Genomic DNA, 16,189 nt, shown 5'->3' on the forward strand with positions numbered 1-16,189 from the left:
TCCATCCTCTTCTCGCCCAAGGCAAAACGGACTGGCTGAGCAAGAGGAAGGCACTTGCTGATCTGGCTAGTTTAGAAATTGCTTTGATAAGGTGGACACCCTTTTAGGAACTAGGTCAAACAATGTGTGTTCAAATTAAGGCTTGATTCCTTGGATCCTTGATGAAGGCTCCTCAGAGTGAACGGAAACAGAAACTCCTTTTCTAGCGTTGGATTAAGAACTTGTGAGGACCTTAAATTCTTCTAACGAACAAATGGAGTTTAAATTAAAACACTGCCATGATGCTTGCATAACATCGTGAATGTAATTATCACCACTGAGCTGTATGCTTAAAAATAGGAAATTTTGTGTTTTTATGAATGTTACCACAATAAAAATTAAGAAGAAAAAAATACCACTGAGCTATAAAGTAAGTTTAATGAAGCCCAGCAAAGTTCTGCTATTTCTTTTATAATTATATCAATGCATTTAAAAATATTATTCTTTCAAGTAGTCACTGATTAGTTTCACAAAAGTGGCTATGGATTGGGCACTGAAATTTCTTTGAGGTGACAGTTCTCCTATACTTCAGGCAGCAAAAGCTAGGCCTGCCCTCCCCACTTTGCTAACTGGTGACCCTGGGTCCAAGTGTCTCTCATTGGACATCACTTGATGTTTTTGCAGCAGAGCTTCATGGTCAAGTGTGTGGGTCTTGGAGCCAGGCCAAATTTGCAGCCCAACTCTGCCACTTACCACCTGTGTGATGCTGGGAATATTTCTGAGTTTTCCTGTGCTGCGCAACCTACAATTGGAGATGATGATTGGCACAGCAGGGTTCTCATAAGGATGGAATGAAAAAATGAATGCATACAAGTATTTAGATGAGCACTTGGCACATAGCAAGCAACAAGTAGCTCTGAGTTGTAGTTGATGCTTTTCTGTGGGAATGCTCAGCTGCTACAGCTGGATGTATTTCTTCATAGATGACGTGGAGCAGGATAGGTTGTCAACCCCAATACTGTCTGAGGAGGCTAGAGGGACAGAGAAGTCAAATCCCATAATAGAAAGATCTCTGGCTGAGGAGTTTAAGAGACCTGACTTCCAACCTTGAACATAAAGTCATTCTGAGGCTCTAGACACACTACTTTACATCCCTCCATCTTTGCTTTCTGTACCTATAAATGGGAAGCTTGACGGAGTTGTTTTCTAAGATATTTTCCAAATTTAACATTCTAGAATTCTGTGATTCCCCTATCTCCCCCCCCCCACCCTTGACAGAGGTTGGTTGGCAGAAGTGGTTCTGAGGCATACTTTCCTCCCTGCCAAACCCACCAACTCAGCCCAGCACCCACCCCTTCAGCCTCTTCCAATTCATGGCATCTGCCCAGCCCTGGAAGTGCCATTCTGTAAGAGAAGCAAAATCTTTTCCTCAGGCAGCTTTTACGTGTGTTCACCTGTATTTCCTTTTCGCAATCCTGGCCCCAGTTCTTGAGGTTGCAGTTTCATTGTGAGTCAGTCCTGCTGAGAGCAGTGGAAATGAGAGGGGCCTCCCGCTTGGCAGCTTGGCAGGGAGGAGGTGATCTGCCTTTTCCTCAAGAGCGTGGCCGGGGGCGGAGGGGGCGTGGGAGGAAAGTGATCACTTTCCGGAAGTGGATTTCTCACACTGACTGTCTCAGGGAGCAAAGAATATTACTGGAAAGCCCTAGAGATCGCTTCATAGCTCTTTCAGAAGGGCCTTCACTGTTTCAAAAAATTATTTGCACCGTGTGGTAAAATGTCTGTGTCATTTTGATGTCTGTCATAGGGCAGGTGTGCACCAAGGAGGAAGTGTCTTGGTGTGGCTGGCTCACGAAATGGGACTCAGACAATAGGGTTTCCTTGATGGAGGCGCACATCAGTGTTGGGTTCCAGTGACAGACCCCAATGCACCCAGTTAGAGCGATGCTTCACGGCTGGGGATTGCTGCCAGCTGCTACAGGCTTGGAAGCATTGAGTGAATTCCCCAACCCTTTAATTGTATCCTGTGAGGAAAAGTAGAGAAGGTGGGTAGGGAAGGCTAGTGCCAGAAGCAGGATATTTGACCACTGTGGAGAAATCACTGTGGATGAACATTCACCTCAAGCAGGCTACAAATCAGCAGATTCATGGTTCCATGAAGGAAGAGCCAAGGAGCAAGTAGGCTGAAGACCTACAGAGCACAGAGTGCAAAAGAATATATAGCTACCCCCCAATTTAGAGATGCCTGTTTTCTATAGATTTATATGGCGACTCTTGAATCTTCCTTATGCATCCTCTGAAGAAGGCTTTATTTCATAAAAGCTTCTAGAGAGCCAACTGGGTCAGGTTCAAAGGTGGGAAAGAAGCCATGCGCTAGAGGCAGGAATCTCTCAGGTGTGCTGACCCCGGTAGTGAGCCCCAGATAGGGCTGGGTTGTGAGCTGGGACAGGTGGGAAGGAGAGGAAGTTGTCTCTTTTTGCCAAACAGGAAGGAAGGCTGAGGGGTTCACTAGGGGACCTAAAGCACTTCATAGGAAAGAATGGACAGGGTCCTTCAGAGAGGGGTCTCATGAAGAAGGAGTAAAGTGTGATAGGAGGTTACTTAAGACCACTTTTTTGGTTTCAAATGTTGCTAAAGGCTGGTTGTATGTCTACTAGGAGAAAGAAACCATGCTTTGTAAATCTCACAGAATAAGCTTTCAAGAACCAGACCTGAGGTTGGTGCCATTTCTAGTATAATCCAGTTGCATTGTAGGCTAGGAACTAATCAGCACTTACAAAATGAGTTTCTGTGAAGATGCTCTTCCAGGTTCCAAAAAAAGTGACTTAACAAACATCTGTGCATAAGTTGAAAGTTGCTTGCACTAAAGTGCATAAATATGTTCCTGGTCTAAGGGCTCACAAGATATGGATTGGGGGTGGTGGTGATGGGGGCTTGGGTCTTGAGAGGTGGAAGGGGAGGGATGATAGGACATCCGTAGAGGGGTGCTGGTGCATACCAACCTCGTCATATCTCTCCAACTGGAATTCAGAGCCCCATATGTACCTCTACCTAGGAAATCTTATACCTGTAAATGGAAAAATTAGTAATATTCACCTCTGGATTTTAAGGAGAAAATGGGACAAATGCATGTCACAGTGCTTGGCACTGACTGAACACTGATCCAATCACAGTAGGATCATCAACTACATGGCCAATGGAAGTACAATGACTACTGCTGCTGATACCACAAGAATTTTGCTTTCCCTCTGGGCTTGCTGAAATGACTTTGAACATCCAAAGGTTGGTATAAGTGAAGAAAGAGTTGCTATTACCCCTGAGTCTTTTCTGTGTGGTTGGGTCTGCTGGAAACTAAGCTGGTAGGGCCTGTGGTAGAGACAGACGAGCTGGGTAAGAGGACCCAGGAGCTTCTGGTCGTGATGACCACAGCTGGGACCTCTGGGTCATTTCATGTAAAAGCAGAGGGCCTTAGAATAAACTAGAAGGGAGGAGGAGGCTGGGTTGCAGCAGACCACACTGAGTTTGCTTCTGCACAGGCTGTAGTGGAAGGATAGTTGGGCTGAGGCTGCTAGACCTCTGCAGTCATGATCTGGGTGTATAGAAATGGCACAAGGGCTACTGAGCTCTTCACTGTGCACCCCCCCCCCCCAACTTTGGTCCCTGTACCTTCCAACCTAGCAAAGCTAAAGGCAGTATGTAGATTCAACTGAAGCTGGTATTACTGCTGTTACCTTTCTGAGGCAGCAAGTTAGCTCCTTTCTTCACTGTGCCTTCCATAACTCAGGACCCCAGAGAACTGAATGCATTCTTTTAGGCATTTTGGATTTCTCCAGCACACCAAACCAGGCTTATCTTCCTAATGCACCAGTTTCATCACCAAACCTCTATTCTCATGAACATTTGTTGACAGCACAGAGCTTTCAAAACAGAGCCTAGCTATCCTAGTTTGGCATTTGGAACCCCAAATGTCTTTGCAGCCTTGTTCCCCACAATTCTCTGCACAAAGTCTCTGGCTCAAACAAGAGAGTTCTTACGTATTGCTAGAACTTGCCCTGTACTCTCCCATTTCCTTGTCTCTCGTGGCGTTTTGTCTATAAAGGTCACCCTAACCCATTCCTGTTCTATCCAACAGAATTTTTCCAGTTTTGCACCACCTCTTCCATGAGACTTTCTTCACCAACCTGGCCCCATCAAGCTTTCATTTTTTCCTGAAATTTTCATCCAGCACTTATGACCATACTTGGCAGCACTTGGGGTAAACTACCTAGAATTGTGAGTTATCTCTTCTTGTGTGTGTCTGTGTGTATGTGTGCATACACATACGTGCACATATGTACATGTGTACTTTGTCCTTGGGGTCTGGACCTATGTTTCTGGCAAAAGTGAAAAAAAAGGGACAATGTTGTTTGGTGTGAATATCTTGCTCATTTTGGCCAGGGGAGGGTGGCAGATGAAGATGCTCAAATGGCAAAAGATTGGGTCCAGGAAAAGGAGACCTCAGTTTTAGTTTTTCTTCTGTGCTCCTATGGTGAATGAGCCTGTTTCCATCTCTGAGAAATGGGGAGACCCCTCAGTCCTTTCTCCTCCCTTGCACGAGATCAAAGAGGATTGCCAATAAGTCAAAATGCTTTAATGCCACAAACTAGCTAATAATACCAAAGAGTTAGCCACTTTGTGGTCTTTGTTCTTGACTTAAGAAGGGAGGCAAGGTGGCCTTGCCCTGTGCCAGCAGCATGAATAGGACCCAGGAGTTTCCCCTCTGAAGCTGTGTGGCACACCATCAAGCTACTTGGTTTTTACTTGGGCTGCACTAGCATCTCCATGGCACCACGTGGTACAGTCAGACAGGCCTCAGTTTCCTCTCGGCCAGCCGCATTCATAGACATCTGTACTTTTCAGCAAGCTTCCTTCTGAAATCCCCCACTGCCCAGGGTTCGCAGGAATCCTGTAGGCCTTCCTTCCTTGTGACATGGTTGGGGAACCACGCTGGTCTGCAGACCTGTTATTCATCTTTTCAATCCCGGGGATGGCAAGCTTAAGCAATCTTATCTGGTGAGAGTGTGAGTGTGTGCTTGTGTGTGTATGTGTGTGTGTGTGTGACTATTTGCAAGTCCTCTATGACTAATTAATGCCAACTGATACTAGGATTGTGCTCCTACTCTGTGCCATAGACTCAACACATCCTGACCCCAAGCCCAGAGCCCATGGACCCCTGCTGGAGCCTGTAGCCAACTGTTACTTGACTTGGTTTGTTCTCTTTCTAGGCTCTTTGAGTTCTTACTTTACGAGGGCACTTTTAAATTTCATTTTAAGTTTTACAACACTCTCAAGAGTTTAAACTATTATTAATCCCATTTTATAGCATAGTAAATATTCTAAACTTATTAGAGTTTAGCTTTTCTAATATAGCTGACTTGCCCAAAGTCATATAACCAGAATGTGTCAGAGTTAAGACTTGGCTCCAAGTTAAATGTTTAGAACTATCAGAACTGGAAGGAATGTTGGAATTTCTTGTCCACATTATTTCCATATCAATCCTCTCTTTTATTCAGATGAGGAAACTGAAGTCCAGAGCCACAAAGGGACTTGCTGGGTAGGAATTAGAGTCATGGTCTCCTGATACCCAGTTCATTTCTTTACCCATATTACCGTGCTAAGATGAAAAACGTAGCTTCAATAAGATTTAAAAGGTTAAAATAGCATCACAAAAGTTGTGGTTCTCATCCTCTCAGTATCCCAGAAGAAAACCTGAGCCCCATGACCTTCCATCCCAAGGGCAGCCAGCCTCTTTCTCTGTATGTGGTCTGCCCAGGGGCATGCACAGCAGCCATCTCAGCAACAATGAAAGGAAGATACCCCCAACCTCCCTAATAGAAAGAGGGAGAGAGAGAGAGAGGGAGAGAGAGAGAATCAAATCTAGGCAACCATACTAGATAAACAACCTTGAGTCTCAATATGGTTCATCGGCAGAATTTTCCCCAGAGCCAACGGCCCGTGTCAGAGCTATATTTTCCACTCGGGCTACTGTGATTTGGTTGTGGCACCTTGCTCTCTTTCCTTTCGATGGAGACAGACTCTGACGTAAGTTTAGGACTCTGGCAGGTGTCTGGGGGTTTACGAACCCATCTCCTGTTTCAGACACCTCATCCCCTTAGCCCCAACTTCCCCTTCCCTCTCTGACAAGGCCATATCAGTTGGGGCAAAGAATTTGGAGGTGCTAGAAAGGAGTTAGAGTTTTGTCATCTCCAGAATCCCCTTAATGTGTGTTCACAGCCACAATGCAGTTCAGGAAAGAGAGAAGGTAAGACCTTTGATTCCACAGGGTTTTCCCTTAGCACAGATTCAGGAGGTTGAGGATGATTTGATAGATGAAATCTGATGTCTTTCTTTGTCCTTTCCTTCTACATTGTTCTCTCTTCTATGATGCTGTGAGTGTGAGAGATTTGTGGGCAAGGGCGTTCTGCCATCCATCTGCTACTCATGATATGAAAGATGAGTAGTGCCCAGCAAATCCACCAGTCATCAGATCCCAATTGGAGCCCCAGAGTGACCTCTTCCACTTACTCCCTTGGAAGGAGACTGTTTCAAGGGATAGTTGTGGTTCTGGAGAGAGGCAACTACCCACTGAAAATGATTTCTTGATTATCAGGACAGGGCTGGACAAATCCTCAGTAGTCTTGCCACCAAGTCAGCCCAGGGGCTCCCTAGGTTTTAACTTGGGTTCTCCTCTTCCTATGCTGTGACCAGGCCTCCAGAGCTCTCTCACCAGCTCTGTGGATCCCAAAGCCTCAGTTATAGACTTCTTCACATAGAGCTTCACCCTTCACCAAGAGCTCCATTGTCCCGTCCTAGCAAAAGCTCCATTTTCTCAATGGTAACTGACTAGCTGGACACTTTTAGAACTAGGCTATGACTGCACGCTCTCACCCTCCCAGGAAAATTCCTGTGTTTTTAACTGATAGCGTCCCAGACAAAACATCAAATAAAGTGGCACATTCCTGGCTCTATGTGTGTATGCATACGTGTGTGTGTGCGCACACTTGAGTGTAGGGCAGAGTGGCGGTGGTGGGATGCTCTGGGCTTTCCCAGGCTGGTTGGGTTAATCATCTCACCTGTTTTTCCCAATATGAAAGATGAACAGCATCAGTCACAGGCAGGTGCCCCGCTCTGTGGAACTGCCCCATCCTGGTCATATCTGGGGCTTCTGGAGATTGAGATGCCTTCTCTTTGTTCTAGGCTTCTAAGGAAGCATGGGAAACTGCATGAAAAGTCCACCCTGGGAATAATATACAAGCAAACCAACCAACCACTCATCTAGTTCCTGAGTAAACACTGCTGGATGTTCCTAAGCCTGGAGGCAGATCTGAATTCCTTAGACCATCTTCTCCTTCCCCAGTCCCAACCAGGGCATGGCCTCAGTCTCCTACTTGCTCCCAGTTAAAAGCTAAATTTATTTAGTGATGTATGTACTCAGATGCGGCTACCTTAGGAAATTTTGGATAATTGTGAACAAGTGATGCCCTGCTTTTTCCCTTTGAGGTTTGGCATGTTCATGTTCCCTCCCTTTTTAAGAACTGTTTTCTGGACTGAGTCTGATATGGGTAGCATGTATTTTTTTAGAATAAGTAATAAAGACAAAACCACAGCTAACCCTTGGAACATATCAGAGACAGTTCTAAATGCTGTATATATTAACTCCTTTGATCCTCACAATAATATATAATCGATGTGGTTACCACCATTATCCTTGTCTTACAATTGGGTCAGAGAGGTTATGTACCTAATTCAAGCTCACACAGCAAGTGAGTATCAGAACCAGGATTTGAACTCAGGTGGTGTGGCTACAGAGTGACGGGGGTTGAGTGGGGGTAGGGGGTGAGTTGGCATATTAAGAAAACATGGGCTTTGGAATCAAAGACATCTAGGTTCTAATTCCAGCTCTGCTAGCTTTTGTTGGGTGGCTGTGGGTACACCACGAAAACTCTGAGCCTCAGTTTCCTCTCAAAGAGTCGTAGGATCATAGTCAAGTGACACGACAAGAGGCCTGGTCAAAGAGAGTGTGAAATGCTTTCCAATCAAAGAGTATTTCATAGGCTTGTGTGAAGACAAATTGAAATGAAGTACTTAAAATGCCCCACATGGTACCTGGCATGTAGGAAGTGCTTAATAAATGTTTGTTCCCTTACCCCTTTTCTGTCCCCCTATTGGGAATGGCTTGTATTTTAATAATCATGGAATGAAGGACTTTCAGGATCAATTACAGAGCCAGAAGGATTTGTGTTAGTGTTTGTGTATATGAATGTGCTTGTGGGGTACCGAGCTGTCCACGGATGATTGCATGGGGAGGTCAGCCTGGCCTGCAAAGTCATACCCAGAGCGGGGTCCTAACCAGGCCTTCTGCAGATGATTTTGATGGTTACTGGCACTTGAGTCACTATTTCAGGTGGGGTTTGCTGACTGTGGAATTTTGGGGGTGACTTTAAAAAATTATATGAGGCAGCTGATGGTGGCTGCTTCAGGGGCAGCACGTGAGCCAAACCCTGGGAGGGAAAAGTCATGAATCAGGAGTCATGTAGCAAGACAGGATTTTCCTTCAGGCTGTCTTTGGTAAGCGTGGGTCCAAGTTTCCCTTGAGGGATTCCCCGATGGTATGCCCCGGCAGTTGCACTCTGGTAGAATGCTTCCGATTCCCCCCTCTGGCCTGACTCAATCTAGCCCCTAGATTACTCAGTGATGCTTAGACCTTCATCAAGGTGCTGCTTGGACAGTCAAATAGGACCCTGGCAGGCACCCCCGTCACTCACCACAATTTTGGGCGAGAGGCTGAACAAAACCGTGCATGCTCTCAATTCCAGGAAAGGCTGGGCCTTCCTTTCACTCTCCATCTCACATCTGGAAACTCAAAAATAGGAAAAACATAAAGGCTGAAAAAAATAACGATAATAATTATCAATGCTTTCTGAAGCTCTAACACCACCTGATTAGTCATAGCTGCAGTTTGGGTGGCTGTGATGATAACACCTCATTGGCCTGTTAACAGTTAGTGATGATTAATTACATCATCCAGCCAACCCCTGGGAAGGATCAGAAAGGAGAGCACTTGCTGACAAGAAAGAGAAACTGAGTACCAAAGAAAAGAGAGTGGAGACAGGGTTGAAATCAGGTGTAGGTAAAGGCTCTTGGGGACAAGGCTAAGATTAGTGCACCTGAATCATGAGGGTGCATCCCCAGGTCAGAGAACATCCTCAATGGCCCAAAGATACCTAGGGAACTCCTGGTTTATGTCTCCTCTTGTGGTAGATGGACAATTTTCTCCTCATCCTGGATGCCAGTGCCAGCTTATCACACACTACTGCTGTTACCATCAAGCTCCTTCACAGTTTGGCTACTCATTGGCCATCAGGACAAGCCTAAATTCATTTAAACCCCTCAGTTTCTCCAGCTATAAAATGAAAATAAAGATACTATCACTTGTGTTGGGAGGATAAATAAGAAATCATAAATAGAAAATGCCTGGCACAGCATGTAGTATACTGTAGGCATTCAACAAATGGCAGTTTATTTCACTCCACTTTCTTTCTCTTTCTGTCCCCATTGTATGCTCCAGTGTTCTGTTCTTTGCTCCCTAAACCAGCCCTTTCTGCCTCCCATGCAGTCACTGGTTTTCCACCATTATTCACTAGATGGTTCTCCCCCATGAAGTCTCTTCTCACTGCTCCAGATTTCATTGCCATACCCTTTTCTGTGCCTCTTATACTGCAGTTTGGCCCTTGATCACAGTATCCTCTCTTGAGTCCTCCCTACTTGTGGTATGAGTGTAAGTTTTGTCTTCGCATGTGTAGCTTCTCAAGTTAAGGAACTGAATTCATTACTTCTTTTGATTTTTACACCTAACGGTTCATTAAGTGAGAAGTAGTTTCTTTAGTAGCGTTCTAGGGGAGGGGGGATTGGCAATGGAAAGTTACCTAAAGTGATGGGGAAACCAGCTGGGGCACTTCTGTTTGGGGATTTCCCTGGGCATGCTTCATGACATGTAACCAGTCCTGTGCCATTGTCAAGCTGTAATCCTTCCACACTCCATGCTCTTCACTTTCCATACCCATTTTTGCTTATGCCGCCCATTTGATTTGGCAAAGAATGGAAAACATTGCAAATTTCAAGGTAAAGGCAAAGGAGTACATCCTTTGGGGCTGGATGACGGGTCCAAACACTTCTTTGTGTTCTTCAGAACATCTAAGGACCTCTCCAAACTTCACCTCCATTTCCCTGCACCTAATGAAGCAATCTTGGTTGTCCTTTCCTGGCCCATGTCTTTTTCAGGAGCCTCCTTCTCTCTGTGCAAACAGCTTAGCCATAGGGGCCAGTCTAGTTCCAGATACATGGATCAGCTGAAGAATTTGGGAACTGGAGAATCACCTGACACCTAGGGCTGGTACTGTTCAGACGGGCAATAGTCTGTGGACAGTGGTCGATTGATAGAGGGGATGGGTGAGTCATCTCAAAGCTCTAATTTCCTTCTAGAACAGCCCTGCCTTCTTGGCACATTTTAATTTCTCTGCATCCAGCAGGGTTGATTCTGTCATATACACAGGATGCCTTCTGCTCAGGACTGCTCTATAAGGACCAGTCCTGAATGATGGTTGGTTAGGGGTAGGGTTGACTTTGCCATACTTGGTTCATTCTCTTCCTATTCACCACCTCACCCAAAGCCAACTCATCTTCCTACTCTTCCTTATAATTTAGGATTATAAAATACAGAATGGTGAAGCTATACAGAGCTGTAGGGACAAACTAGTTGGCCCTTTTGTCCTATGGATAGGGAGATAAGCCCAGGGATTGGGAGTAACTTGTCATGAGCTCATATAGTTTCTTTGCATGGATAACCATGGGCTTGTCTGCTCCTAACTCAGAGTCTGTCCTTAGGCTATGCTCCATAATCAGAAGCCCTGCTACTCTCATCCTATCAATTGTGACTGATTCACCTTCTCCAAAAAACCTTCTCTGATTAATTCAGTTCATTCTCCACTCTTTATTTGGTGGGTAGCCTGTGTTGTGTATCTGTCTGGCATTTCTCCATGAGTTCCTGTAGGATTAATTCAATGTGCTCCTTATCATCCTCCTTAGTCTGGCAGTTCCTGAGGGACAGAGCTCATAGACCACTACTTCCTCCATCATTCTAGGAGCCCAGAAAGCAGAGGCTGGCCTATTCTTTCTCTAGAAATTTGTCATTGGTCCAGTCCAAGAACTCTAACTCAGGATGCTCAGTGGAGGAGGTGGGTAGCATTGCCAGATGACCTAGGTCACAAAACCTCTTTATTGTGAGAATGAGGCTGGAATGAGACTGCAAAGAAGAAGAGCCTTCCCTGACCTTTCTGCTGGGGTTAGCGTCTAAGGGTAAGGGTCATGTTGAGGTTTTGTTCCTGGACAGGATGTTACCATCCTCGATTACTGCATGATTTAGTTAAGTCACTTCTCTAGAGTCACACTGTGACGTATTCATTGCCAAACCTGCCCCTTTCACCAATGCCCCGTTTTGCCAAATCAATCTTCTTTTATACTATGCTTGCTCAACTCATGCAGAATTCTAGAATTCTCAGGCAGTTAGGGAACCCATGGCAGGGGATGGGGTGAGGGTCACATTAAACAGCTTTCTTGACAGAAAACATACAAGGTAGAGGCATCAAGGGGTTTCCATATTTTCCTGTAGTCACCTCTTTTGGCATCTCATGCCTTAGAAATTTCAGCTATTCTTACAAAAGTCGAAATTTATGCTGTTATAGTTTGATCCTGAGCCAATCTGTCTTTCTGGCAAATAAGGGAATGGGCAATACCTATGCTCATTTGCTTAAAGAAAAAAAATTACTTGAAAAATTGCTCTACACCTCACTTTCCTGATTTTTTTTCCTTGCGCTAGGCCCAAACAGGCTTCCAACTGCCTTCTTTGTATCTACTGTTATCACACACAATCACTAGAGGTTCCATAACAAAAGGGTGAGGACAGCTGGCCAATTCAGTCCATGTCTGCTCAGGGATCAGGACGCTTCGGGCATGATGGGAGCCCTAAGAAGTTGGAGTGGTTGGGAAGAGGTGCTGCATTCTGGGACATTGGTTTCTAGCTCCTTCTCTAAGAGACTTTGAGATGAAGCAAATTCTGTAGAAGTTTACCTTAGATGCCATTCAGCCCAATCCCTGATTTTTATGGATGAAAGAGCTAAAACTTCAGAGCTAGCTAGTGGTAGAGCTAGGAAATGGATCAGGGCCACAGACTTTGACTCGCAGTCCTTGTTCAGAGAAGCCAGAACCATCTATGTTTGGTTGTGCTAAGCTGGGTTTGAAGAAGGAAGCAGAACACATCTACTGCAGGCCATGGGGACAGGTGACTTCTTCTGGACCACTTGCTACCCTTCCTCCCTAGTAGGGTCCCAGGCAGGGCAAAGTCTTCTGTGAAGCCCATCCCATCCCTCTTCCCAGCACAAAGAATGGTACTGAGGCTCCACTTGAAGACATTCCTTTGCCTTTCTCTGAAGCTTTGGCCCTGCCCTTAGGCTCCAGGCCTTATCTTGCCCAACTACTTTTTAAAAATATTTTTATTGAGAAATCTTCACACACATATAGTCCAGCCATAATATACAATCAGTGGCTCACAACGTTATTATATAGTTGTGCATTCATCACCATGATCATTTTTTAGAACATGTGCATCACTCCAGAAAAAGAAACAAAAAGAAAAAAGAAAAAAATCCCAACCCCCTCTCTCCTCCCTCCCAGAAACCACCAGCATTTCAATCTACCCAATTTTCCTACCCCTTATCCCACCCTACTATTTATTTATTTTTTATCCCTTTTTTTTTACTCTTCTGTCCACAGCCTAGACAAAAGGAGCATCAGAGTCAAGGTTTTCACAATCACATGGTCACATTATAAAAGCGACACAGTTATACAATCATCTTCAAGAATCAAGGCTACTGGAACACACTTCAACAGTTTCAGGTACTTCCCTCTAGCCACTCCAATACACCATAAACTAAAAAGGGATATCTATATAATGCATAAGAATAACTTCCAGGAAAACCTCTTGACTCTGTTTGAAATCTCTCAGCCACTGATACTTTATTATGTCTCATTTCTCTCTTCCCTCCATTGGTCAAGAAGCCTCTCTCAATTCTATGATGCTGGGTCTCACTTCATCCCAGTAGTTCTGTCCCACATTGCCAGGGAGATTTACACTCCTGGGAGTCATGTTCCATGCACTGGCGAGGGCAGTGAGTTCACCTGCTGAGTTGGCTTAGAGAGAGAGGCCACATCTGAGCAACAAAAGAGGCTCTCTGGGGGTGATTCCCAATATAATTATACATAGGCTTAGCTTCTCCTTTGCAAGAATAAGTTTCATAGGGGTGAACACCAAGATTAAGGTCTTAGCCCATTGAATTAACCCTCCCCACTGCTTGTGAGAACATCAGGAACTCCCCATATGGGGAAGTTCAATATTTTCTCCCATCTCCCCCATCCTCCAAGGGGACTTCACAAATTTGGCCAACTATTACATGGGAAAGTCTTCCCAAGTTCCTTGCCTACTGCTCCAAGAAACTGAGATGCCAAGGCAGTTTATTTGAGAAATGCTTTAAGTTCCTCAGAGAGAGTGGTGAGGGAAGAGATTTCTCCAGTAAGAGAACATGATCCTTATGAGGTCAGGAGAGGCCAGAACATTCAAATCCAGTAGTTGTTGGGTGGTAAAGGTGGACAGTTATGACCTTACATTATATAGTGTTAGGCATTTTTTTCTGCATCATTCGCACAATAACCTAGTGAGGCTGGGTTTAATTTTATCTCAGTTTTAGAGAGGGAGCTGAAAGTCAGAGAGAAAGCTGAAACAACTTGCTCAAGGTCACCCAACTACTAAGGGGCAGAGTTGGGTGCAAGCCCAGGCAGCCTGGCTCTAGAGCTCACATTCTTAGTTATATTGCCTCCTAAATCTTGACGGGGTGGCAATACAAATATTAGAAATATAGGTGATTGTAAGGTGAGCACAAGTTTCTTCCTTGCCCCCACAAAGCGAAGGATTGTGTGACTTCGGGGAGAGGGTCAAGAATGGGGTCAAATCTGTGAGAGGTACAGGTGAAAGGATAAGAAAGGGAAAAGCTAAAGAAATTTGGGAACTGTGGGATTAAAAGAATGGCCAGAAGGAGGGAGACACAGATTATTTCTCTCCCTCTCAAACAATCTTGCCCTTTACAGCCTGCAGGGGGCTTGCCCAAGTTGGCACTACAGCCCAGGCATCACCTCTGTGAAGAAAGTGGCACTTTTGTTGAACCAGGATCCTCTGGGGACTTCAACTTGAATGGAAATGACAAGGACAGAAGAAAGCAAAATAATGTTTAAGTTTGAACTCCTGTGCCCCCATCCCACAGTCAATTTACTGTGAAGTTAATAAAGCTTATGCTTCGGGATCCTTCATTTGCACCACCAGCCCTTTCTAAAACCCTGTACATAGCTTATATTTACAATATATTAAAAAATATATATATATATATATCTGGATCTGCTCCCGATCCTCCCCTCCCCCACCCGACAAGCCAAATGTCAGAGTCCCACAACCCTCTGAGAAATGCTGCGGACCCCTCTCCCACTGGTCCCCTCCCACACAGTACGAGCATTGATTGAGGGTGTGCTTCGGCTCAGAATAGTTGGGTTAATTTTTTGTAAAGAGGTTGCAGTGTGTGCACTTTTACAGACCTCAAAGCCACGAGAAGGTTGGAGTTTAGTATACTTTCTTTGTAATGATGACTCTCTATGATTTTTCTCCATACAGAGGTGCTTGCATACACAGACATGATTCCAAGAAGATCTATCCCAGAGAGCACTGACATGGAAATCTGTGTGCTCCTCACTGTCCACCTGTGGTGGACACACATAAGCACGCATCAGAACAAGGGGAGCTCGGCTCGGTTCCATGTGGCCAGTTGCTTCTGTTACAGGGATCCTGTCGGGTCATTTTCTAGGAAAAGGGATGTCTGGTTTACTCAGGGGCTCTGAAAGTCTAAGGTTCTAGACACCCAAGAATTTCCACGACTACCTTTGCATAAGCCATGCAAGTCCCTCAATGCTAAGCAGCCAACCAGATTAGGAGGAAATGGAGGGTCACCGGGACTGGAGGTACTGAAGAGAAGTGAGGGAATTGTGGGGTGGGATGGAAGAACTGATCAACTGTGCTCTCACTCCTCAAGGGCCTGAGTCCATTTTTATTCCTTTCCCAGGAATCCCATCATAGCATAACATACTTCTTCATAGCTACACAACCTTTAATAAGGATTTCTGGCTGCAGTGGAGTGCTCCATTAACTTAAGCAAAAAGGGAGGATTTATTGGAAGGACCTGGGGTGTCTCAGAATATTCATGAACTGCCACAGGCCACAGGGAGCTGGAAGCAGAAGTGAAAGTTTTCAGAAAACCAGCTTCTTCCTTCCATTCGCTAAGGCCACATGCCTGCTTTTCCTTTCTGTGGTGCCCTTGCATCTTACACTCTCTCCAGACCTCTGCACCTCTGAGAAAGATATCTTGGCTTAAGGAAGGCCAATCTGGGAAGGTATGTGGCTGCATCTGCTGTTCCTTGTTCCCGATTCCATTGCTTCCAGCTTCTGATGCCAATGTTTTCCTCTCTAAGCATCTGTGGGCCTTCACTTAGTTCCTCCAGGACACAGCTCTGGGTTCTGGCTTGCTTAGCCTCTCATGGGGAAGTACATGGTGACGTTTGCTGGGCTCTGCCCATATCTAGGCATCTGCTCTCTCTGTGGACATTCCATGCATCTCCAAACATCCCTGTCTCTTTCAGCTCTGAAGCAACTGTTCTCCAAGCATCTACATCTGAGGTTTCTTCAAAAATGTTTCCCCTTTTAAAGAACTCTAGTAAACTAATCAAGTCCCACCCTGAATGAGCAGGGTCACATCTCCGTCTAATCAAAAGACCTCACTCACAACTGGGCATGCCACATTGCCATGGAGATAATCTAATCAAAAGTTTCTGCCCTACAATATTGAATCAGGATTTAAAGAAACAGCCACCCCACAAGATTGGACCAGGATTAAAACATGGCTTTTCTGGGGTACATAATAGTTTCAAACCAGCACAGGGGGTAAGGCTGTAGGAACAGCACATGCTATGGTGGAAATTGCTGAGCTCCAAGATTTGGGAAAAGCCCAAGTGTTTATGCAAAGGA

Source organism: Tamandua tetradactyla, chromosome 4 (assembly GCF_023851605.1).
Source record: "Tamandua tetradactyla isolate mTamTet1 chromosome 4, mTamTet1.pri, whole genome shotgun sequence".
Taxonomy (NCBI): domain Eukaryota; kingdom Metazoa; phylum Chordata; class Mammalia; order Pilosa; family Myrmecophagidae; genus Tamandua; species Tamandua tetradactyla.